The sequence below is a fragment of the Sceloporus occidentalis genome, unplaced genomic scaffold (assembly GCF_023333645.1).
Source record: "Sceloporus occidentalis isolate IW3139 unplaced genomic scaffold, rSceOcc1.0.p SCAF_3, whole genome shotgun sequence".
Classification (NCBI taxonomy): domain Eukaryota; kingdom Metazoa; phylum Chordata; class Lepidosauria; order Squamata; family Phrynosomatidae; genus Sceloporus; species Sceloporus occidentalis.
The window spans coordinates 119442241-119468463 of NW_028316983.1; the positions used below are offsets into that span (position 1 = coordinate 119442241).

A 26223-nucleotide genomic window follows, 5' to 3' on the forward strand; every position below is an offset into this window, starting at 1 on the left:
TAGGCCTGAGAAGATGTCTCGAGAGGTGTGTTGTCTCCCTGGGGCAAAGATCCGTGATGGGACACAGAGGCTGACAAGACTGGTCAAGCCTACTGACCAATACCCCTTCCTTCTGGTCCACGTGGGAACCAATGATACTGCAAGACACAGCCTTCAGAACATCAGAAGGGATTACGAGGCTTTTGGTAGGAAGCTGAAAGAAATGGATGTACAAGTTGTCATCTCATCTCTTCTGCCAGTTCAAGGGCACGGTCCAGGAAAGGAGAGGAAAATAGCGGATGTGAACAACTGGCTCTGCAGGTGGTGCCGCCGAAAACGATTTGGATTCTTTGATCATGGGCTGCGGTTCTTGCAACGGATGGGTTGCATCTCATGCCAGGTGGAAGAAATGTTTTTGCCAACAGTCTCAAGAATTTGATCAGGAGGGCTTTAAACAGAGTTTCGTGGGGGAGGGAGACAATATTATGGAAGGCAAAAGGGATGGAGAAAATAGTCAAATTGACATAGAAAAAAACAAGACAAATAGTACAAGGATCCAACAGTGGGAGGCCCAAAAACTTGCACAGGCAGCAAGTAAAGGGGACCCATGGTCTGCGATGTCTCTACACTAATGCACAGAACATGGGAAATAAGCAAAATGAACTCAAACTCCTAGTACAGCAAAGCAAATATGATATAATAGGCATCACTGAAACTTGGTGGGATGAGTCTCATAAGTGGAATGTAGAAATAGAGGGGTATAACCTTTTAAAGAGAAATAGGCCAAACAGGAAAGGAGGAGGAATAGCACTATATGTCAGAGATATTTACACCAGTGAAGAGATCCAGGACATCAATACTGGCAGCCAGGTGGAGAGCATCTGGATAAAAATTAAAGGGGGGGGGGGGGGGACAACAAGGATGTTATGGTGGGAGTCTATTACAGACCCCTAAGTCAGACGGAAGAATTGGATGATATCTTTCTACAACAGATGACCACACAGTCAGAAAGGAGAGATGTAGTAGTGATGGGTGACTTCAACTATCCTGATATTTGCTGGAATTCAAACTCAGCCAAATCCCCAAGGTCTAGCAAATTCCTCACTTGCCTCGAAGACAATTTCACTTTCCAAAAGGTGGAAGAGGCAACAAGGGGGTCAGCTATGTTAGATCTCATCCTAAGCAATACGGATGACTTGGTTAATGGGGTGCAAGTGGTGGGATCATTAGGTGGAAGTGACCATGTTCTCCTGGAGTTTGTTATACAATGGAAAGGAGAAGCCAGGCAGAGTCAGACACGCATTCTAGACTTTAGGAGAGCAGATTTCAGTAAACTTCGAGAAATATTGAGGGTGATCCCATGGTCAGAAATACTAAAAGAGAAGGGAGTTCAGGATGGATGGAAGTTTCTCAAAAGGGAGATAATGAAGACACAATTTCAAACAGTTCCAGTGAGGAAGAAAAATGGGAGGTGTCTCAAGAAACCAGGATGGATGACTAAGGAACTTTCAACTGAGCTAAGTTTTAAATGGGACATGTATAAGAAATGGAAAAATGGGGAAATCACCAAAGAAGAATTCAAACAAACAGCAAGCAGATATAGGGGTAAAGTCAGAAAAACTAAAGCACAGATTGAACTCAGGCTTGCTAGAGAGGTTAAAAACAATAAAAATGGCTTTTTTGGATATGTCCGCAGCAAAAGGAAGAAAAAAGAAATGGTAGGGCCACTACGTCGTAAAAAAGAAGATGGCAAAATGCTAACAGAAGACAGAGAAAAGGCAGAATTACTCAAAACCTTCTTTGCTTCAGTCTTCTCAGAAAAGGAAAGGGGTGCTCAACCTGAGGATAATGGAGCACAGGACAGCATAGGGGAATTTCAGCATAGAATAAGCAAAGAGATAGTACAGAAATACCTTGTTAATCTAAATGAATTTAAGTCTCCAGGACCAGATGAACTACTTCCAAGAGTATTAAAAGAACTGGCAAATGTAATATCGGAGCCATTGGCGATAATCTTTGAGAACTCCTGGAGAATGGGAAAAGTCCCAGCAGACTGGAGGAGGGCAAACATTGTCTCCATCTTCAAAAAGAGGATCCCAACAATTATCGTCCAGTTAGTCAGATAACAATACCAGGAAAGATTCTAGAGCAGATCATTAAACAGAGAGTCTGTGAACATCTAGAAGGCAATTCCATAATCACAAAAAGTCAACATGGGTCTCAGAGAAAGAAGTCATGCCAGTCAAATCTGATATCTTTCGTAGATAAAATTACCAGCTGGTAGATGAAGGGAATGCTGTGGATATAGTATATCTTGATTTCAGTAAGGCCTTTGACAAAGTTCCCCATGACATTCTTGCAAACAAGCTTGTAAAATGTGGGTTAGACAAGGTAACTGTTACATGGATTTGTAACTGGTTGACTGGCTGAACCCAAAGGGTGTTCAATAATGGCATGTTTTCATCCTGGAGAGAAGTGACCACAGGGCTCTGTCCTGGGCCCAGTGCTATTCAACATCTTTATCAATGACTTGGATGATAGAATTGGGGACATACTCATCAAATTTGCAGATGACACCAAATTAGGAGGAATAGCTAATACCCCAGAGGACAGGATCAAAATTCAAAATGACCTGAATAGACTAGAAAGCTGGGCCAAAGCTAACAAAATGAAAGTCAACATGGAGAAATGTAAGGTACTGCACTTCATGCAGAAAAATGAAATGCACAGATATAGGATGGGGGACACATGGCTGAATGCACAGATATAGGATGGGGAACACATGGCTGAATGAAAGGGATCTGGGAGTCCAAGTAGACCACAAATTCAACATGAGTCAACAGTGTGATGCGGCAGCTAAAAAGGCCAATGCGATTTTAGGCTGCATCAATAGAAGTATAGTGTCTAGATCCAGGGAAGTAATAATGCCACTATATTCTGCTTTGGGCAGCCCCCACCTGGAATATTATGTCCAGTTCTGGGCACCACCGTTCAAAAAGGACATTGAGAAACTGGAGCGTGTCCAAAGGTGAAGGGTCTGGAAACCATGTCCTATGAGGAACGACTTAAAGAGCTGGGGATGTTTAGTCTGGAGAAAAGAAGGTTAAGAGGTGATAGGATAGCCCTGTTTAAATATTTGAAGGGATATCATATTGAGGAGGGAGCATGCTTGTTTTCTGCTGCTCCAGAGAACAGGACCAGAAGCAATGGATGCAAGCTGCAGGAAAAGAGATTCCACCACAACATTAGGAGGAACTTCCTGACAGTAAGGGCTGTTCTATAGTGGAACACAGTCCCTCAGAGTGTGGTGGAGTCTCCTTCTTTGGCGGTCTTTGAGCAGAGGCTGGATGGCCATGTGTCAGGGATGCTTTGATTGAAATTTCCTGCATGGCAGGGGGTTGGACTGGATAGCCCTTGTGGTCTCTTCCAACTCTACGATTCTATATTCTATGATTCTTTGATTCTAAACCAATAAAAATACTCATAAGTAGCTTCCTCTAATGGGCATTCTAATTCTTTCACCCAAAACAATAATTTTACTCTATTTCATAGGTTTTCCCCCCAAAGAAATTCCATCCCCCATCCCACCCCCAATACTTCCAGAAAAGAAAAGAAAAATATTTCATAATGTTTGAGTTACTTCAATTTTCCCTCTGGAAAAATTGACTAACGTGCCTGAAGACAAACAAGCATTCTTTTTAAAATATCTTTTTGGAGTGTTTCCCAAGGTTTTCTTATCTCTTTCCAAAAGTGGGTGATCCCATGCTTTTAGAAATTAACAGAAACAGCAGCCCTTTCCATTGTTTTTCTTCTCTGGTAATTGACATGATGCCTTTAAACCATGAAGTATCTTCTCTTTGTTGGCCATGTGATTACTAGATAAAGGTAAAGGTAGTCCCTTGACATGAAAGTCTAATCATAACCAACTGTGGGAGGAAGTGCTCATCTCTGTTACTAAGCCAAAGAGCCAGCCTTGTCAGAGGACTGATCGGGTGGTCATGTGGGCAGCATGACTGCACCAAACATTATTACCCTTCCACCAAAGCGGTATCTGTCTATCTACTTGCCTTTGCATGTTTTCAAACTGCTAGCTTGGCAGAACCTGGGACTGGTGACAGGAGCTCACCCCATCATGCAGCACTCAGGCCTCGAACTGCCAACCTTCTGATCTTCCAACTGTCAGAATTGGTGTCTTAACCACTAAGCCCTGCATCCTCTGTGATTACTAGTCATTGACAAATTGTATGTGATTACTAGTCATTGACAAATCCACAAGTTTAAATGCTCCTCAACTAGTGACCATCACCATTTCTTGTAGCAACTTGTGACTACCATCTGCCCACTGTGCTAGAATGGCTGTAAAGCTAGAATGGCTGTGAAGATCATGTCCTTTCACTGACTGAATAGCAGCAAAGGAATTTGGCATTCCTTTGGAAATCAGAGGACAGAATCCCAGGACTACGCCTTTGAGTCTTAGAATTCTGCAAGATGAGCTGCAGAGAAGGCCATATGCTACAGCTAGAAGGGTCAGCAGATCAGCCAGCTTAGGTCTGAATGGAGCCAGAAGAGCTGGCCAAAGGAGACAGGGAGACGTGGTCCTGAAATTCATCCACACACTCCCTCCTGGAAAGCAGAGTGGATCAAAGACAGCCTGATGTGAAGGAAAAATAAGTTGGGCAGCAGACCAGTGGTACTGAAGGGCTTCAAACAGAAGCAGAGAGTTGCAACATTGCTGATTTAAGAAAAGACAGGGAAACATCAGATGAGATGCATGTCAAGAGAAGCCTGCCTGCCTGTCTGATGGATGTAGATGTTCCTGGCTGACCCTACCAAAGAGATTTCGCAGTGCAAAAGCTCCCAACACCTAGGGCATTTTACTAACAGCCTCTTCATATACTATCTAACCCCCAGTCCTCATGAGGGCACCCTTAATCAGGTCATCACATTTCCTCTCTGGTTTCTGCATTACATTTCAATATTCATTCATGTTGTTATCTACTCTTCTTGGCTTTAGGTAACATCCTTCCTCCTTCCTTTGTCTTCCCAACTACCATCAATAAAATTGAACTTGTCACCTCATCTCCATATCCACAAGGTTTTGAATTTCAGCTGACATTCTCACACATGCTACTTTATAGGTCTGTCCCTGGACTTTCCACTCCACCTCATGCTTCTGACAAAGCTGTCTTAAGTCTATAAAAGCTCATGCTACCTGCTTCTTTCTTTCAGTTAGTCTCAAAGGTGTGACATGATTTTCCAGACTATCATGGCTATGTCTTTGATTTCATACACTTTGGATCTCTTATGCAGAAAGCAAATATGTGAGGAAAAGGCATGACATCTGCATGTGGAGATACATACACACACACACAGAGAGAGAGAGAGAGATCCCACATGTATATAATTTGCCATATGTACATTTTTAAAAGATGCAGTTGCCTGAAGCTCCTTGGTACACATACATTGTGCCTACAAGAAAAGAAATATAGACATGTATGATTATCACACTTTAAGTTCTACATATATATTTCAAGCTTTTTTACTTTCCATAGAGCAAATGGTCCATTAAGGCAATCTTGAATCCTTCTGGGACAGTGAATTCCATAATGTATGCACTGCATGAAGAAGTATTATTTTGTGTGTCCTGAATGTTCCCCTATCAACTACACTGAGCTGCAGTATTGTGTGCATTTTTAAAGCAATCTATATCATTCATAACCATTATTAATCACAGTGTAGATGAAAGGATAAGAAGAGAAACACAGACTGACTGGAGAACTAATACATAACTACCTTGAAGAACATGCAGAGGCAAGAGAAATTTGGGGAACTGCAACCTGCGCATCAAAGAGCCAAGAGGCTAATGGTGGCTGTAAATATTTGTAATTTTTTGTTGGATGAGAAGCAGTATCCTCACCCTGCCAAGTCAGGACAGCTGGAGGGTATAATTTAGCAACAGACATTATAGCCTCTCTCTGGACTGTCCAGACAACATTTATTTTGTAATGTATTTGTTGTTGGTTTGTTTTTCACATTGCCACCAATTAGAGGCCCAGTCCTTGCAAACTGGGAAATTTTGCCTCCCCACCACATCCCTCTTCTTAAACCTGCAGGGACTGGGAACTAGAAAAGCCTTGACTGGACAAGGAGAGTGTGTTCAAATCTCTACATGATCACTATTGAAATGCAATCGTGACAAATACAAAATTCTGCATTTAGGAAACAAAACCCCCAAATGCACACTCGTATAGGACAGATGATCAATAGCTAAACAGTATTCCATGCAAAAAGGACCCTGGGGTTATTGTTGATCATGAGTTGAACCTGAGCCAGCACTACAATGGCTGCAGCAAGAAAAGGTGAATTCTATTTTAGCCTGCATTAAGAGAAGAGCATAACTTCTAAGTCAAGGCGTAATAGTTCCACTATATTCTGTGCTAGTCTGGCTTCATCTGGAATACTATGTTCAATTCTGGGTTCCTAATTTTAAAAAGGATATACAGATATTGAAGTTGATGCAGAGAAGGGCAACAAGGATGATTAGAGATATGGAGAACAAAACATGTGAGGAAAGATTGAAGTTGCTGGGCATCTTCAGCTTGGTGAAGAGAAGACTGAGACTGCACTGTTTAAATACTTCAAGGGCTGTCACAGAGAAAAGAGTGTAGGTTTGTTCTCTGAGGATCCAGAGGGTAGGACCATGTCTAATGGTTTGAAGTTATAGGAGGGTATGTTTCAACTGAACATTAGAAGAAACTTCTTGACAGTAAGGACTTTATCACATGGGGTTTAAACAGCAAAAATCATGTGAAGATCATCCAATCATGATTAGTATTTTCAAATGATGTCACGATTAAAGTGTCATTGCCCCAGAAATAAACAGGCAATAAACAGCAACAAATCATTCACAGAATTTCCCCGTGAACGATTTGTTGCTGTTTATTGCCTATTTATTCCCAGGATAATGATAATGGCTCTTTAATCGTAATGTGTGTGGAAATGTTAATCATGATTGTGCAATTTCCACGTAAATTTCACTGTTTAAACCCCCCATTTTCCCCATGTGATAAAGTCCTAAGAGTGGCTTTGCAATGGAATCAATTGCCTGGAGGGATTGGTGGTGTCTTTTTCTCTAGATGTCTTCAAAATGAGGCTTTCGTGCTAACTGCTGGGAATGCTCTAGCTGGGGATGCACTGAGCAGAAGATTGGACAACATGGTCCAGGTGGCCCCTTCCAGCTCTATAATTCTATGACTCTATGACTAGGTACACCAAGCAGTTTGTCAGCCAAGTATAAGCTTGCTCTCTCATCATGACTATCCTTGCAAAGTTGCTCTGAAGATTTTTAAAAAGGCCCATGTAATACCCTTATGTCAGTACCAGCCAACTTTATTCCCTGGATTCAGACAGTGTCAGTGTAACACATACAACTCTCATCCACCACCACCCCAACTTAAAACTTTACCCCAGCACAAACAACACAGAATTAATTATAAACATTTCTCCAACTCAACCCTTCATGACAGAACCAAAACCTATAGCCACACGCCAGGCAAAGACCCAACTTCAGGCACCATTCCCTCTCCAGATCTCGACCAATTTCCCCTCTGGCCCTGCTGCTGGTGAGGCTGGGTTTCTGGTTCAGCCCCTTGCTTTCACTTCTTCTGTGCTACTGGGTCAATCATATCTCTTCTTTGACCATCTCGCCTTCACCGGCCAATTGGATCCACTTCCTCACAGTACACGGACTGTGTCTCAAGAGGGCCCACTCCAGCAGGTCTGGGTGCCATTCCTATTTAAAGTACTGCATTTTCACTCCCTCAGGCCACTCTGGAACTTGCACTGCCAAGCTGCAAAACTCTACTGCATACTTGGACACAGAGCAGTTGCCTTGTTCTAGTGTCATCAGCTTGGTACAAGCTCTCTCTACCCAAAAAGGGTCCTCAAACCTATTCTGCAGGGCCACCAGCCTGTTAAGTCTCATAGCTCCGTGCCCCTGCTGTCATACAATTGCACCAACCAGTCAGCTGCTTCCCCTTCCAGGTGGGTGGCCATGTATCTCAATTTAGCCCTTCATTAGGAAAGGTTTGGCCCCACTTGTTCCTGTTCATCTACTTGGGCTAGGATGCAGGGTAACTGGTGAGTTTCACTCCCAAATGCCCAACTGCCAGGTCTTGGGCTCTCGGTGCTGGTAGTGGTGGGTTCCCTGGTCCTGGTGGAGCCGCAGCCACTGCCAGTGGGTGAATCAGTCCTTGGGATTGGGGGGCTGCTGCTGCAGCTGGATTTGCTCTGACAGTCCTTGTCCCACCATGGGTAGGGTGTTCCACCATCAGCCTTGCTAGAGCATTTACCACATCTACTAAGGCGGTGCTCATCGAGCGCATCTCTTTCTGCATCTTTTGCATCTGCATCCCATAATCCTCCCCTCCTGGGGGTTCAAGTCCAAAGGTCCTGCTATGGCACGATCCCAAGTTGACACTCTCCCAGCTTGGTGGCACTCCCTGTCTTTAACACAGGCCATAATACAAAATCACACATCTTCTTCTTCACAGGCCAGTGTCTCATCCCAGACTTTCTTCCTCAGCTCATCTCTAAGCCCTGCGCACTCCTTGGTGCCTCGAGACCCCCTAGGTCGGTCTCCCAGGCCACTAACCATCTCTTCCTCCAGTGTGTTTTCTCCCTGGTTGTCTTCTTGCCTTTCTTCCAGAAGCATCTTGATGAAGGGTTCATCTCCACCCAAATGCTGCTGCATCATATGAGATGATATTGGTGAGTACCAACCTACTGTCAGTACCAGCCAACTTTCTTCCCTGGATTCAGACAATCAGCCTTGATGTGATGAAACAACAAAAGACTTTTATTCCAGAACAGGGACAACAGTGACCAGCAAAGCGTTTAGGTTGGTACTAACTGCTCCCATCCTCCCATCACAAATATATACAGAAGCCAACTAGCCCCACCCCTAACCACAGCTCAGGAACTTTACATATTTTTGCCTCCAAAACACAGCACAGCTATAGCTACGTCCTCTTTTCCCACCGTTTTGCAATGTAACATTTTGACTTCTGTCTAGTAACAGTAAAACTCCTACCCTTCACTTCTGAACTGTCATCAAGTGAATATAACACAACTCTCATCCACCCTTCCCCCAACTTAAACCTTTATCCCAGCACAAACAACAAGAATTAATTATAAACATTTATCCAACTCAAACCATCATGACAGAACCAAACCCTATTTTGGTACCTTAAGACAGAGCAGCTCCATCTAGCTCTTTTGCAGACTGTCTGGCCTTGTGAATAGACTGCAGCCCCAGGGCAATTCCATCTGGGTGCAATCTCCAAGGAGAGAGTAGTATAAAGCTGAGTCCACCAGGCTTTGGGATAAGTCAAGTTTTCTGTGGAGGAAGAGGCCAGATAACCTGGGATAACTTTTTTCTGTTTTTAATATAAATTGTATTGTTTGTGATAAAAACAGTGCATTGGGTGCGAAGAGGATAGATTAGAATTGAAATTTTTATTGTGCTCAAGAGTAGAGAATTATAGTGCTGAAATATTGAGAGCAAGGGTCGCCCGGATAACAGATATTAAGTCAGGACAAATCCTCTGCTGTGGAATGTAAAAATCCCTGAAATGGCTCCTGATTCAAGTTGTTACTCCAAATAAGAGGATATAATTCACAGACAGTTAGAGACAGTAAAAAGAAAACATAGAGATAACAGTTTGATTGATGGGTACCCACGAGGGATAGAGAAACATATTTTTGGGTATTGAACAAGTGTAAAGGGGTGTATATGTTTAACTTAGGTATAACCAATGAATGTAATTTGTAGTTTTCTTTGTTCAAAGTGCTATAAAAGACTGGGTCACTTATAAATCAGGGCTCCAGAATTTGGAAGTTTGTTTCCTCTGAAGACGGCTGCAGCTAAATAAACTCTGGCCTGTTACAGACAGCCAAAATAAAGCTGCTTCGAGTCACAGTGGAGGTATGGTGTTTCAATGATGCATACGTCCTAAGAGTCCAGAAGTCGCACCAAAGCCACGCTGCAGCCCTAAGGACTGGAGTGTGGCTTTGGTGCGGCTTCTGGACTCTTAGGACGCATGCATCATTGAAACACCATACCTCCACTGTGACTCGAAGCAGCTTTATTTTGGCTGTCTGTAACAGGCCTCTGTTTCCTTTTCAATTGTGCTCCTGGTCTCCCTGGTTCTAAAAAAATCTGCAACAGGTGGACACTGGTCATTCTGGGGCTGTTACACCAGCTGGTAGTGAGAGAGCCAGCTGATGGGCTGGGTAGTAGTGAGAGGGCTACCCAGAACCATCTAGATGGCTACAAGGCAGCACCCTTGTGCTTCTGGACTAGCTAGCTAATCAGCCTGGTTCATTGGGAATACACCTATTGAGTGTGTGCTAGTGTCATATAATCGGCCTTTTGTGTCTTTCATTTTGTCTCTTTGGCTTTTTATTGTTTGTTTTTAATTTAATGCATTTAGAACCTGGGGAAACAATACAAATCATACAGGGCAAAGGGAAATATGGCAAGGGCAGGGTCACATGTTCATTTAGACTGGAGAGGAAGGTGTTTAATATCTATCTCACCTTCCAGTCACCCTGCCAACCTGGGGATCTTGGAGACTGAGCCAGACCACACACAAAACCTCACCTTGCTCTTAAGTAATGCCAGGTCAGTGAAAAATAAGACTCGTATTTATTTAATATGACCCATTTATGATCTCCTCAAATAGCTGACCTGGCATGTTTCACTGAAACTTGGCTGGAAGATGACAGTGCTCCAACCTAGGCCCAGGCCCTCCCAGCCGGGTTCTGTGTTAGGGAGCAGGTGAGGGAAAGTGGGCAGAGGGGAGGGTAACTGTGGTGTATAAAGACTAAAAACCTGACCAGATTACTTGTTAGAAAACTGAATCACATTGAGTGTGTGTACTTGAGTCTGAAAACTAGGGATAGACTGAAGATTCTGTTAGTATACTACCCATCCTTCTGCCTAACAGACTTCCTGGCCAAGCTCATGGAACTGGTCTCAGAGGTGTTGTTGGAGTCACCCAGACTTTTGCTTCTGGGTGACTTCAACATACCACTGGAGGTGTAGCTCGGGAATTTGTGGCATCCATGACAAACATGGGCCTATCCCAATTGGTTTCTGGACCGACACATTCAACAGGTCATACCCTTCATGTGATTTTCAGTTTGAAACATACGGATCTGTGGGCAGAGATGATTGATACCTCTGAACTGTCATTGACAGATCACTTTCTGGTCAGGGCTAGTATCACAGCTGCAACCTACCCCTGCAGGAGTGGTTGACCTATTAAAATGGTCCACTCCTGAAGCCTAATGGATCCTTTGAGATTCCATGTGGTCTTGGAGGGTACTGTGGCTGGCATCACCAACCGTTCTGTTGAATCCCTGGTCAATAAGTGGAATCAAAATTTGACCAAGGCCATTAACATGATCGTCCCCAAACGTCCTCTCCAACCCATTACAAAACAGGTTCTATGGTATACAGAGACCCTCAGGGAAATGAAAGGAGAAAGACAACAACTAGAAAATGGTGGAAAACTCAACTTTTATGTGATAAGACAAGATACAGAGGATATTTTAGTTCCTATAAGGTGGCAATACGTGCAGCGAAGAAAGTTTTCTTCTCTGTGCACATTGCGTCTGCAGATTCACATCCTGTTGAGCAGTTCAGAGTGGTGAGAGGCTTAACTCAGGAACCATCCCCTCCAAACCCTGGTGGCGCAGTGGTTAAATGCCTGTACTGCAGCCATTCACTCAAAACCACAAGGTTGCGAGTTCAAGACCAGCAAAAGGGCCCAAGCTCAACTCAGGCTTGCATCCTTCCGAGGTCGCTAAAATGAGTACCCAGACTGTTGGGGGCAAATTGGCTTACTTCCTAATTAGCTTACTTGCTGTTCACCGCTATGATCTTTGGAATAGCGGTATATCAATTTTAAAAAAAAACATTATTGGAGTCTTCAGTAGCTCACTGTGATGCTTTGAACAACTATTTAGCAGATAAAATCTCTCGCATAAGAGCTGACTTAGAGGCTATCATTGAGCAGAGGTCAACAACGAGGTGTCCAGCAACTCTGTGAGTGGGATTACACTGGATCACTTTCAAACCACTCATGTGGACAAGCTGTTGGGGGAAGTAAGGAAGACAACCTGCTTTCTTGGCTGGTCATGCAGGGAGGAAATGCAATTAAATCTCAAATACAACAAATTATTAATGCATTTCTCAGAAAGGGAAATTTTCCATCCTGTCTAAAAGAAGCAGTAGTTAGACCACTGCTGACTTAGTTCAGTATGAAGTGGTATATAAATGAAGCTGTTTCAAAACCCCCTCGCTGCATCTCCTGGACCTTAATAACTAGATACCAGTCTTAAACCTTCCTTTTTGAGCAAGGGGGGAATTGGATGCACTGTGTTGCAGTGGTTCACAAAAATCACAAGAATCACAAGAATCAGAAAAAGTCAACATGGGTTTCAGAGAAACAAGTCATGCCAGACAAATCTAAGCTCTCATTTTTATATAAAATTACCAGCTTGGCAGACGAAGGGAATGCTGTGGATATAGTATATCTTGATTTCAGTAAGACTTTTGACAGGGTTCCCCATGACATTCCTGCAAAAAAGCTAGTGAAATGTGGGATCGACAACATAACTGTTACATGGATTTGTTATTTGCTAACTGGCCGAACCCAAAAGGTACTCAATAATGGATCCTTTTCATCATAGAAAGAAGTGACCAGTGGGGTCCCACGGGGCTCTGTCCTGGGCCCAGTCCTGTACAACATCTTTAACAATGACTTGGATGACAGAATTGGGGGTATACTTATCAAATTTGCAGATGACACCAAATTAGAAGGAGTAGCTAATACCCCAAAAGACAGGATCAAGATTAAAAATGACCTGAACAGACTAGAAAGCTAGGCCAAAGCTAACAAAATGAATTTCAACAGAGAGAAATGCAAGGTACTGTACTTTGGGCAGAAAAATGAAATGAACAGATATAGGATGGGTGACACCTGGCTGAACGAGACTATGTGTGAAAGGGATCTAGGAGTCCAAGTAGACCATAAGTTGAACATGAGTCAACAGTGCGATGCGGCAGCTAACAAGGCCAATGCAATTTTAGGCTTCATCAATAGAAGTATAGTGTCTAAATCAAGGGAAGTAATAGTGCCACTCTATTCTGCTCTGGTCAGGCCCCACCTGGAATATTGTGTCCAGTTCTGGGCAACACAATTTAAAAAGGATGTTAAGAAACTGGAGCGTTTCCAAAGGAGGGCGACTAAAATGGTGAAGGGCCTGGAAACCATGCCCTATGAGGAAGGACTTAGGGAGCTGGGGATGTTTATCCTGGAGAAGAGAAGGTTAAGAGGTGATGTGATAGCTCTGTTTAAATACTTGAAGGGATATCATAATGAGGAGGGAGCTAACTTGTTTTCTGCTGCTCCAGAGACTAGGATCCGGAGCAACGGATGCAAGCTACAGGAAAAGTGATTCCACCTCAACATTAGGAGAAACTTCCTGACAGTAAGGGCTGTTTGACAGTGGAACAAACTCGTTCAGTGTAATGGAATCTCCCTCCTTAGAGGTATTTAAATAGAGGCTGGATGGCCATCTGTCGGGGATGCTTTGATTTAGATTTCCTGCATGGCAGGGGGTTGGACTGGATAGCCCTTGCGGTCTCTTCCAACCCTATGATTCTATAATTCTATGATTCTATGGTTCCAGTCATACCTCTCAGGTAGGTTTCAGATGGTGATGCCTGGGGATAGCAGCTCCTCAAAAAAGGAGCTGTTATATGACATCCCACAAGGTGTCATTCTATCCCCAATGCTTTTTAACATTTACAGGAAACCACTGGGAGAGATCATACAGAGGCATGGGGCGGGGTGTTACCAATACACTGATGAAACCTAAATATATTTCTCAATACCTTCGAAAATAGCATCAGCTAAAGATACCATGTTTCCTCTGAATTAATGTCTGGAGAAGGAAATGGGCTGGTTAGGAAAAGCAAATTGAAACTGAATCCAGAAAAAACAGAGATGCTTGCCATCAAGGGTCCTAATCTGGGAATGGAGGTGTGTCAACCAGTTCTGGATGGGGTTACACTCTTTCTGAAGAACTGTGTTCACAGCTTGCAAATGCTCCTGGATCCATCTCTCCAAATATCAGCCCAGGTAGATGCGATGGTCAGGAGTGCTTACGGTCAGCTTCCAGTGATATGCCAGCTGCGCCCCTTCCTAGATCTGGAGGATCTAAAGATAGTGCTGGACTTCTCTAACTTTGTACCAAGTTCGGAAACTTCAGTTGGTTCAAAATATGGCAGCCAGATTGGTTACAGGAACATCCAGGAGTGAACACATTACACCCATATTCAAGTCACTCCATTGGCTGCCAATTAGTTTCCAGGCAAAGTACAAAGTGTTGGTTTTGACCTTTAAAGGCTCCAGGTTATGTACAGGATCGCCTTCTCCCATACAAATGCCCCAAACACTGGGATCCTCTGGGGGGCAGTTGTTACAGCCTGCAAGAATCCGACTGGCAGCCATTACCCAGAGGACCTTCTTATCAGCTGCTTCAAGACTGTGGAATGACCAGCCAAAAGAGATCCAACAGCTAAACCACTTGTCGGAATTTAAAGCACATTTGAAGACCTATCTCTTCCCGCAGGCCTATTCAGGCAATTGTTAATCATGAATTTTAAACATGAATTTTATATTTGATTATTGCCCTACCTATTGTAATATAAATATTGCATAGAGATGCATCTTAATATATGTATTTTATGTAATGACTGTGTTTTAACTGTGTTGTAACCTGCCTCAAGCCATGAGGAGAGGCAAATAAGAAATAAAATTGTTATTATTATTATTACCAAGGTGCTACAAGATCATCTTGTATACTGTTCCAGATTAACATGGCTATGTCTCTGAACAGTAACAACAACAACAACAACAACAACAGACACATTTGTCTTCATATTAGAGTAAGAGAGAAAATTGATATTGCAGCCACATAATGGGATATTGTTTTCCACAAGTGATAAATCTATCCCAATTCTGCATGTTATTGCTCTGTTTCCCTGAGGCTTGTTTTGTTTGGTGCTTTAAAGGGCAAGGGTTGCTTGTAGAAAGAATCAATCACACAAGCAGTAATCCCTTGCAAATGGAACTTAATAGATTTTTGTAAAGGCCGTCTATTGACCCACTAGACCTTAATGGCTCAGGAGCCACATGAGTCTGGCACACTGATTCACCAGGAGACAGTTTATAAATGCACACAAATGGAAACGGGTAGTAAAAATCCTTTTAAGTGGCAGGAACTCCAAAAACACAGCAGAGAATTTCCAGCAATAGAGCCCTTGGTATTTACATTAGAATCTCCCATGCTTGCCTGCCCAAGATGCTGAATGGAATGGAGGATCAGCAGGAAGCCAGCCACCCACTGCTGCAGCTAAGAGGATGGCCTCACTTAAAAGCCAAAAGGCTGGTAGGAATTTTAGATTAAATGAGCTGGGTACACAGGTCATCATCAGCGCCTTCAGCAGGCTCTATGCTTTAGGCAGAGAAGTCACAACATCTTACAAGGAAAACCAAAAAGTTCCTACTTGAGCAAACGATATAAACATCACCTGGAAAAGCAGTATGCAAAGGGATCTTGTAGCACCTTTGATACTAACTGAAAGAAAGAATCTGGTAGCATGAGCTTTTATAGACTTCAGCATCTGAGGAAATAGGCTCAAGAACTCATATTACCAAATTCTTTCTTTCAGTTATTTTCAAAGGTGTTACAAAATCCCTTTGTATCCTAATACGATCATTTAAGGCAACATTTCAATGCCAAAACTGAGGCTTCTGCCCCAGCAAAACAGTGGTGCAATTTCAAGGTAAATAAAAAGAGATTTGGATGGCAGACCTCAGACTCCACAGTAAAGGAAGCTCTATTGACCTGGGATTTACTTCTAGGGAAGTCGTACAGAACTGCAAACTCAGTAAAAGGTGGGATACAGGAAGTATCCATGCATATATTAAAGAGTATGCAGGTTCTGCACATACATAACCCTAATATATAAAGCAGTGAGGGAAGAGGAGAACCATTTTGCAAGGAACATTTAATTACACAGACTGCTCTCTTTTCTCTTCTTATTTCATCACCATCAACATGTTAGCCTTTCAATAAAGCTGTGATTATTACTTTGTCAAATATAGGCGGGATACAAACCGCCATATAGTACGTCTTCTATACGTACTAGGGTTAGGAAGGGGCGGTGCTTCCGCACCCCCCTAACCCTAGTACGTATAGGAGACGTACAACATGGCGGCGCCCCTTCCACATGGGAACCGCCATGTTTACGTATTGGACGCATAGCATCTAGACGTGTCGCGGCGTCTATGACGTCGTGAATGCGCCAGCAGCGCCTCACGACATCATAAAGGCGCCGCAAAAAAAAGCTCCGAAATGGAGCTTCTTTTTTTGCTCTGCGCAGGAGCCGCGCGGTTTGGCTGCTGCAGCTCCCGCACAGAGCAAATGGCGCTGGCGGGAGACCGTCGCAAAGCGGCGGTCTGTATCCCGCCATAGTGATGTAGGAGAGCAGGCTGAATACAAAGCTGTCTTTTAGGGCTGAATCCTACAATTGCTTTAAGTAAAGGATACTGACTGTATAAATAAAAGATGTAGGAAGGGAGAGAATAAAAAGAAACATGGCAGCATCTTTAAGACCAACTGGTTTTTATTTTAGCATGAGCTTTCATGGAAATAAATCCTCTTCTTCAGATGCAGTACAGAGTGATATTAAGCTTTAGGTTGTAAAACATATTTATACTGTTGTAGGAGTGGGACAGAATGTATCAGGACCCAAAAAGATACAAATCATATCCCTTGCCCTAAATTTTCAAAGGACTGGGCAAGGTGGTGCAGGTCTTTCAGATCTTTAATGTGGTCAGCTAGTCTTGATCAATGCATAAATAGAACTGATCTATGGGCTGATTCACTATTCAGCAATGGATGAAATAGATCTACACTGCTCAACACCAACTAATGTCACTTGTATTTTACACCTTGCATGTCACACAGCTCTACACACACAGCAAACACTTCTCAGATATGTTCAGTTATCTTCAGAAATAGTTCAGACACTTCAGGACACTTTTTCCAAGATTTTTTTCTATTTTCCCTGCCTATGATCCCCCCTTTTGGTCTCAGTACCTTCCCCAACTACTCATATCTTCCTAAGAAGACCACAATGACAGTAATAATAATAATAATAATAATAATAATAATAATAATAATAATAATAATTTATATTCTGTTTAATCTCGAGGAATCCAAGCGGATTACAACAGTAAAACAAAATATAGTTAAAAGAGAAATATGTTAAAAATTCCAAGATCCCCATCCCTCCCCCATACATAAAAACCTAATTAACGCTAAAAAGAGATTAAACCAAGAAAATACATGAAAACCATTAATATACAATAAGAATTAAAATGAAATAGGAGTTTCTAGTGGAGTCTGGGTAAAATAAAGATAAAGATGGAGAATAATGGAAGAAAAAGGAGGGGAGGGGGGAGGCAGGTCAGTAAGATGGTCTAGTATGAAGCTTAGAATACAGCTTTTAATGGTCAATCTGGTAGGAACTGAGGAACTCACCTAGCTGAAAAACAACAAGGCAAGACTGGGCTAGGGACAGTCTACTACAGGAGCCCTGGTGGCGCAGTGGTTAAATGCCTGTACTGCAGCCATTCACTCGAAACCACAAGGTTGAGAGTTCAAGACCAGCAAAAGGGCCCAAGCTCGACTCAGGCTTGCATCCTTCTGAGGTCGCTAAAATGAGTATCCAGACTGTTGGGGGCAAATTAGTTTACTTGCTAATTAGCTTACTTGCTGTTCACCACTATGATCTTTGGAATAGCGGTATATAAATAAAACAAATTATTATTATTATTACAGGACAGACTAGGGAGATTAGCGCACCATCTTTTATTCCCACGCTAGTCACGGGATGTAAATGCAAAGGGATTAATTCGATCATACCCAGGCGTCTCCTGGACTTTTTTAAAATGGGAAAATCTCATTCTTTAAAAGAGAGGTCTGGGTTGGGTATGGGATGAGTACTGCCCAGGGGCAGAGCTGTGTGATAGAAGACATCCCTGTGTGTTTACATCCACTGCCTGGTATGGGAATAAAAGCCGATGCACTAATCTCCTAAAAAGAAAATAAACTCACAGAATTCCACAAGCTGTCACATGCAGCTCTCACCTGAGACCACCGAGACACATTAGCAACAAGGCACAACCAATCCTGGAAAATAATGTCCTCTCATGTCTCTGGGTGGCAGACCTTTGTTCGCTTACAAACACCCTTCCAACCTTTAACAACTAGTCACCTGGAATGGGATATATAACCAGGGTAGAAATACAGGGACAAGACTGCTATAAATCCAGATGCCAACGTGGACACCACATCTGCCCTGGAAGCAACATCACATGTCCTAATAATGTCACCCACAATATCAGCTATGCATTTAAGTGTTCACTGTCCAAGGTGGTTATACGATATCCTCTGTCAGAAATACCCCTTTTCACTCTACATTTGACAAACAGGACAGTTTCTACATGAGAGGATAAATGGACACAAATCTAACATTAGAAGGAGCAATACCCACAAAACAATTGCAGAGCATTTCAACCTTCCTTGAAATACACTCATTCTTACAAGTAGTTGTTCGTGAATAAAAAATAATAATTCAAAGAAAGATAGGAAAAGGAAACAGATGAATTGGGATATTTTTCACAAATTCCATGCCATTAGCAGAGGTATGAATGCACATAATGTTTTCCAGTCTTACTACATACATTAAGACACAAGTGCTCACAAACAGCATATAAAACAAAAGAAACCTCATCAGAGGAGATTTTTATTCCAAGGAAACTCATTTTTGGTAAGGAGATTTGGTAAGGTGTTGTCACACTTTGAAACTAACAGATCAGCTACTTGAAAGATTTGTAGCATCTTACACTCTTTGATGATTTATGTCCAGGATCACAATGTGCAACTTTCTGTATCCTATTACAGTCCATCCCACTCTCACAACTATATAACAGTGTTTAAATATCTGCCTTTATTACTGTACTTCATCAGTGCCTCTGAAGAAGTTATTGAACTCCAAAAAACTGCATTCTGAAATAAATCAATCTTAAAGGTATTAATAGTTTCCCTGCTTTTTCTAATTTCATTTCGTTTCATTTTTAATTTGCTGTGAGAGACTAAACCAGCTTTGAAAGCAAGTTATATACATTTGGATATTCAATAATACTCCAAGCCCTGAAAAAACCCCAGATGTTTCTGGTTACTAGTCTGCATCAGGAAACAAAAAACTAAACTTATTTTGAGAATTCGGAAAGACTTCAAGTCTTTGCACAGTGCATGTCTTTCAAATGACATAGACTTCACTAAAAGCTGAAAGAAGAAGGCTGGCTACATGCCATTCACCTATCAGCATCTCACTCAGAGAGCTATATGAGTTTGTTAAGAGCCTGGGGATGCATTTCCAGTAATCTGGAATGATAGTTCTTCACACAACTCCCATGATCGCAAGACTCTGTCCCTCGAGCTCAGCACTGTATAAACAAAATGCTTCCGAAGTGTCTGACAATAGCATTGGAAATGCTATATACAAAAATGTGGTAATCCATGCTATGCCATCCAATACAAATGATTGGTTTATTTGCAAAGTGCACTCCCAGACCAGAATTTTATCTCCATATGTGCATACTGCCTGAGTACTTATGTGAGAAATATTGAAAAATGAAAGACAGAATTATCTTTGGAGATGGGCAGAGTTTAACTGATTCTGATTACATCATAAGACTCTCCAGAATAAAATAGTATCAGTCAACATCACTTTCTGCAAATACAGCCATGCATCAGCACTATTTCCTTCCAAATTGAGGATTTTGGACATTTTCATGTGGAAAAGTCTTCTGGGAGAAAATAGAAATAGAATTTGTTTGTATCCCTTCTCATCAAAAACCCCCAAAACTATCTTTGGGAAGAATAGTCTACTGAAGTTAGAACCTGGTGAAACTCAACTATCTTTGTGACACTTTTAAAGTCAGTGCAAGGGACACTAGCACATGACTTGATAATCTCACAGTTTAAGGCTAAAAAACTAGGTAACCCAGCTGGAATGGACTTCTTGGTCTCAGGCATCAGACCTTTCTCCAGACACAGAAGGTAAGATGTATCAATCACTTCAATATTAGGGAGCAAGAGGTTTTCCTGGACAGAACGGAATGGATGGTCTTGGATGGGGAACACACAGAAGAAGTTGCTGGGGAGGAGATCTTCACATAAACAGGAGGGAGACAGTTGGAGGAATGCCACACACAGAATTAGGGAAATCCGGATCGTTCTGTAAGCATGCAGCTCCAGAATCGATTAGAAGCTCTTGCCCATATCAGGGATGACAAGGAAGAGCAGCAGGGACAGCCTCAGAGGAGGCATGTGTATCTTTCCTTGCTGAGTGGTACAGAAGCAGTGGTTTGTGGGCCTGACAAGATGTCCCGGGAGGTGTGTTGTCTCCCTGGGGCAAAGATCCGTGATGTGACAGACAGGCTGACAAGACTGGTCAAGCCTACTGACCAATACCCCTTCCTTTTGGTCAATGACACTACAAGACACAGCCTTCAGAACATCAGAACTAATTATGAGGCTTTTGGTAGGAAGCTGAAAGAAATTGGTGCACAAGTTGTCATCTCGTCTCTTCTGCCAGTTCAAGAGCATAGTCCAGGAAGGGAGAGGAAAATAGCAGATGTTAACAACTGGCTCCGCAGATGGTGCCACTGAGAACTATTTGGATTCTTTGATCATGGAGTGCAGTTCCATGAGGAGGAGCTTCTGACAACGGATGGGTTGCATCTCACGCCAGTTGGAAGAAATGTTTTTGCCAACAGTCTCAAGAATTTGATCAGGAGTGCTTTAAACTGAGTTCCATGCGGGAGGGAGACAATATTATGGAAGGCAAAAGAAATGGAGAAAATAGTCAAACTGACATAGAGGAAACAAGACAAATAGTACAAGGACCCAACAGTGGGAGGCAAAAAATTGCATAGGCAGCAAGTAAAGAGTCTGCGATGTCTCTACACTAATGCACAGAGCATGGGAAATAAGCAAGATGAACTCCTAGTACAACAAAGCAAATATGATATAATAGGCATCACTGAAACCTGGTGGGATGAGTCTCATAAGTGGAATGTAGAAATAGAGGGGTATAACCTTTTAAAGAGAAATAGGCCAAACAGGAAAGGAGGAGGAATAGCACTATATGTCAGAGATATTTACACCAGTGAAGAGATCCAGGACATCAATACTGGCAGCCAGCTGGAGAGCTTCTGGATAAAAATTAAAGGGGGGGGGGGGGACAACAAGGATGTTATGGTGGGAGTCTATTACAGACCCCTAAGTCAGATGGAAGAATTGGATGATATCTTTCTACAACAGATGACCACACAGTCAGAAAGGAGAGATGTAGTAGTGATGGGTGACTTCAACTATCCTGATATTTGCTGGAATTCAAACTCAGCCAAATCCCCAAGGTCTAGCAAATTCCTCACTTGCCTCGAAGACAATTTCACTTTCCAAAAGGTGGAAGAGGCAACAAGGGGGTCAGCTATGTTAGATCTCATCCTAAGCAATACGGATGACTTGGTTAATGGGGTGCAAGTGGTGGGATCCTTAGGTGGGAGTGACAATGTTCTCCTGGAGTTTGTTATACAGTGGAAAGGAGAAGCCAGGCATAGTCAGACACGCATTCTAGACTTTAGGAGAGCAGATTTCAGTAAACTTCGAGAAATACTGAGGGTGATCCCATGGTCAGAAATACTAAAAGAGAAGGGAGTTCAGGATGGATGGAAGTTTCTCAAAAGGGAGATAATGAAGACACAATTTCAAACAGTTCCAGTGAGGAAGAAAAATGGGAGGTGTCTCAAGAAACCAGGATGGATGACTAAGGAACTTTCAACTGAGCTAAGTTTTAAATGGGACATGTATAAGAAATGGAAAAATGGGGAAATCACCAAAGAAGAATTCAAACAAACAGCAAGCAGATATAGGGGTAAAGTCAGAAAAACTAAAGCACAGAATGAACTCAGGCTTGCTAGAGAGGTTAAAAACAATAAAAATGGCTTTTTTGGATATGTCCGCAGCAAAAGGAAGAAAAAAGAAATGGTAGGACCACTACGTCGTAAAAAAGAAGATGGCAAAATGCTAACAGAAGACAGAGAAAAGGCAGAATTACTCAAAACCTTCTTTGCTTCAGTCTTCTCAGAAAAGGAAAGGGGTGCTCAACCTGAGGATAATGGAGCAGAGGACAGCATAGGGGAATTTCAGCATAGAATAAGCAAAGAGATAGTACAGAAATACCTTGTTAATCTAAATGAATTTAAGTCTCCAGGACCAGATGAACTACTTCCAAGAGTATTAAAAGAACTGGCAAATGTAATATTGGAGCCATTGGCGATAATCTTTGAGAACTCCTGGAGAACGGGAAAAGTCCCAGCAGACTGGAGGAGGGCAAACATTCTCCCCATCTTCAAAAAGGGAAAAAAGAGGATCCCAACAATTATCGTCCAGTTAGTCTGACATCAATACCATGAAAGATTCTAGAGCAGATCATTAAACAGAGAGTCTGTAAACATCTAGAAGGCAATTCCATAATCACAAAAAGTCAACACGGGTCTCAGAGAAACAAGTCATGCCAGACAAATCGGATATCTTTCTTTGATAAAATTACCAGCTTGGAAGATGAAGGGAATGCTGTGGATATAGTATATCTTGATTTCAGTAAGGCCTTTGACAAGGTTTCCCATGGCATTCTTGCAAACATGCTTGTAAAATGTGGGCTAGGCAAGGTAACTGTTACATGGATTAGTAACTGGTTGACCGGCTGAACCCAAAGGGTGCTCAACAACGGCACATTTTCATCCTGGAGATAAGTGACCACAGGGCTCTGTCCTGGGCCCAGTGCTATTCAACATCTTTATCCATGACTTGGATGACAGAATTGGGAGCATACTTATCAAATTTGCAGATGACACCAAATTAGGAGGAATAGCTAATACTGCAGAGGACAAGATCAAAATTCAAAATGACCTGAATAGACTAGAAAGCTGGGCCAAAGCTAACAAAATGAAATTCAACACAGAGAAATGTAAGGTACTGCACTTAGGGTGGAAAAATGAAATGCACATATATAGGATGGGGAACACATGGCTTAAGGAGACAAAATGTGAAAGGGATCTAGGAGTCCAAGTAGACCACAAGTTGAACATGAGTCAAGAGTGTGATGCAGCAGCTAAGAAGGCCAATGCGATTTTAGGCTGCATCATTAAAAAGTATAGTGTCTAGATCAAGAGAAGTAATAATGCCACTGTATTCTGCTTTGGTCAGGCCCCACCTGGAATATTGTGTCCAGTTCTGGGCACCACAAATCAAAAAGGACATTGAGAACCTGGAACATGTCCAAAGGAGGGTGACTAAAATGGTGACGGGTCTGGAAAACATGCCCTATGAGGAACACCTTAGGGAGCTGGGGATGTTTAGCCTGGAGAAAAGAAGGTTAAGAGGTGATGTGATAGCCCTGTGTAAATATCTGAAGGGATGTCATATTGCGGAAGGAGCAAGCTTGTTTTCTGCTGCTCCAGAGAACAGGACCCAGAACAATGGATGCAAGCTCTAGGAAAAGAGATTCCACCTCAACATTAGGAGGAACTTCCTGACAGCAAGGGCTGTTCGACAGTGGAACAAATACTCTCGGAGTGTGGTGGAGTCTCCCTCCTTGGAGGTCTTTAAACAGAGGCTGGATGGCTATCTGTCAGGGATTTAGAGTTCCTGCATAGCAGGGGGTTGGACTGGATGGCCCTTGTGGTCTCTTCCAACTCTACAATTCAAGATTCTATGATTCTGTGATTCTAAGTACCATCATAAGGGATAACTGTGTCTGTTCAAGTAATCGATACCAGTTGCCTCATTTCAAATAAACTGACTATCTTGCTGTTTGGAAATGTTAATTTCTTAGACTACAACTCTCAGGATCCCCAAGGTCAGCTTGATTATGGTTGATGTGGCAGCAGCAGGTTTGCCACATGCAGAGGCAGGTATGCTTTGAATCAACAGCTTCACACACCTACTTGCAAATAAATGGATGCAAATTAGCCACTTAAAAGATTTGTTTGGGGTGGCTGTTAGTCTTTTTTCCCCATTCTCCCCACCCACAACACCACCACTATGCTGGCAAAATGATGCCAATACCTCAGACTGGGAGACCTCCTGAAAAACAGAGTTCAGTCACTGAGACACAGCCTCTCAAACATGCTTTCAAATGTGATGATGGGCAGGAGGCAGAGGTTTAAAGGGAACAGAGCTGGCAGGGAAGCACAAGAGACTGACGGAGAAGATCAAAGCTGACTGCTGTTGGGGCAAAGCTCAAGCCTGACTGAAAAGTATTTTTAAAATGGCCCTACCAGGTCAGGTGAGAGACATGTAGGAGGGCAGTAGACTTCAGCACTAGGTGGACTCTCACTGGATGCTAGGATCTGGACAGTTCTAGGCTGCAGTCTCAAGTATGTGTTTGCAGACCACAAATTGCGAAATGATTAGTTGTAGAACAATAGGGTGCTAGAATTCTGAAACCTTGCAATATAGTGTTTAGTTACCACCAAAAATCCAGCAGAAGACCAGAATATGACAATTGATAAACCATTCTTTGTGTTTTAAAGAATGTGTTGCCATTTTGACACTGCAATTTCTCTGGCAATAATAGCTTTTCCCTCTTCCTTTTTAAACAACATATCCAGTGCTTTCTTGGTCTTCTGAGTTGGAGCAGACTATGCATGAGTAATATTCTTAAAATGCCTTTTTCTCCAATATTAAAGAACACTCAATAATTTACTGGGGAAGATTTGTAATGTAAGGATCACATTTTAAACTCAGCACCAGAGAATTTGTTCTAAAAAAAAGTAAATTAAATTAAAATCCAGCACTACTCCTCTTCCCACGGTGTTGCCCTTGGCAGCTCAGGCTCCCTGGTTTTTGAGAATTCTCTCTCCCCTGGCCTCTTTTGGGCTTCTCTGGACTGCAGGGCATTGGAATCTCCAGATTCCATGGTCTCCAGTCTCTCCTCCACTCCCAAACAGGAACCATTCCTATTTCCTAAACTAATCCCTTGTCTTTGCCAAAGAAAACTGAAAACAATATATTCACTTAACAACACTAACTATTTCAAAGGAACTGGCCAATTAATATGCTAGCTGAATCATTCTGGATAGATTTTCTACTGGAGCTGGAAAGAATCCCCAAAACTCTTGCTGACACTTATCTTTATTTTTGGATATTAGTAGGGCCCGGGGTAAGCATAGGGCTGGGTGCAAGATCAACAACTCCAGGAAGGAGCCTCCTCTGTCAATCTATAGGGAAAGATACCACCAGAAAAGACTGCATTCACATGCATGCTTTGAAGCAAGCATTTCTAAGCCACAGCAGCTGGTGGTTCCCATGTGAGTGAGGTGGTGAATCCATTCCAGTCTGGTGTTATCTGAGGGTCTGAACCCCATCCCCAAAACAGTTTTAGAACCCTGGATAGCTCCTTTTAAACATGGGTTAAAACCAGGAGCAATTTCAAAGACTCTCCGTATTCACTGGTAATGCCCACAAACAACTTTGAGAATACCTACGCTCAAGGCCAAAAAAGTAATTGCACATTTATTCTTTCTTTCCATGAGCAGTGAGCTGTGAAGTGGCCTAGAGGCCTTAACAATAGAATGCAAATTCTCTCTTGACAATTTTGGGTTTACATCTACAAGATACCAGGACCACAGGGAGGCTGAATCCCCTGTTTCTGAATTAAAAAGAATAACACTGCAGCAATAGGCCCCCCTCCATCAGTAAGAGAAAAAGGAATTGCTGCTCTGTTGTTTGTCCTCCTACACCATTCCTTTTTCTTTTTAATCATAATTATTTGATTATCAGCCTATCAGCAGAGACTTTGACTTCTAATATCTGTAGAGTGCTTACTAAATTACATATGTTTTAAAGGATTTAAAAACAACACATCTAACAAGCAGAATACATAAAACAGCTTCTAGTAATCCAAAGAAATCTAGAGATGAAGCATGGAGGAAAAGATCAATATAAAATTTTAATCACAAGGTA

General features: G+C 42.4%; 1 protein-coding gene across 1 annotated transcript in view; it reads right to left on the minus strand.

Annotated features, from left to right (window-relative positions):
* Positions 1-26223, minus strand: part of PAPPA2 (pappalysin 2) — a 177932-nt gene that overhangs the window by 128325 nt on the left and 23384 nt on the right. The window lies entirely within an intron of this gene.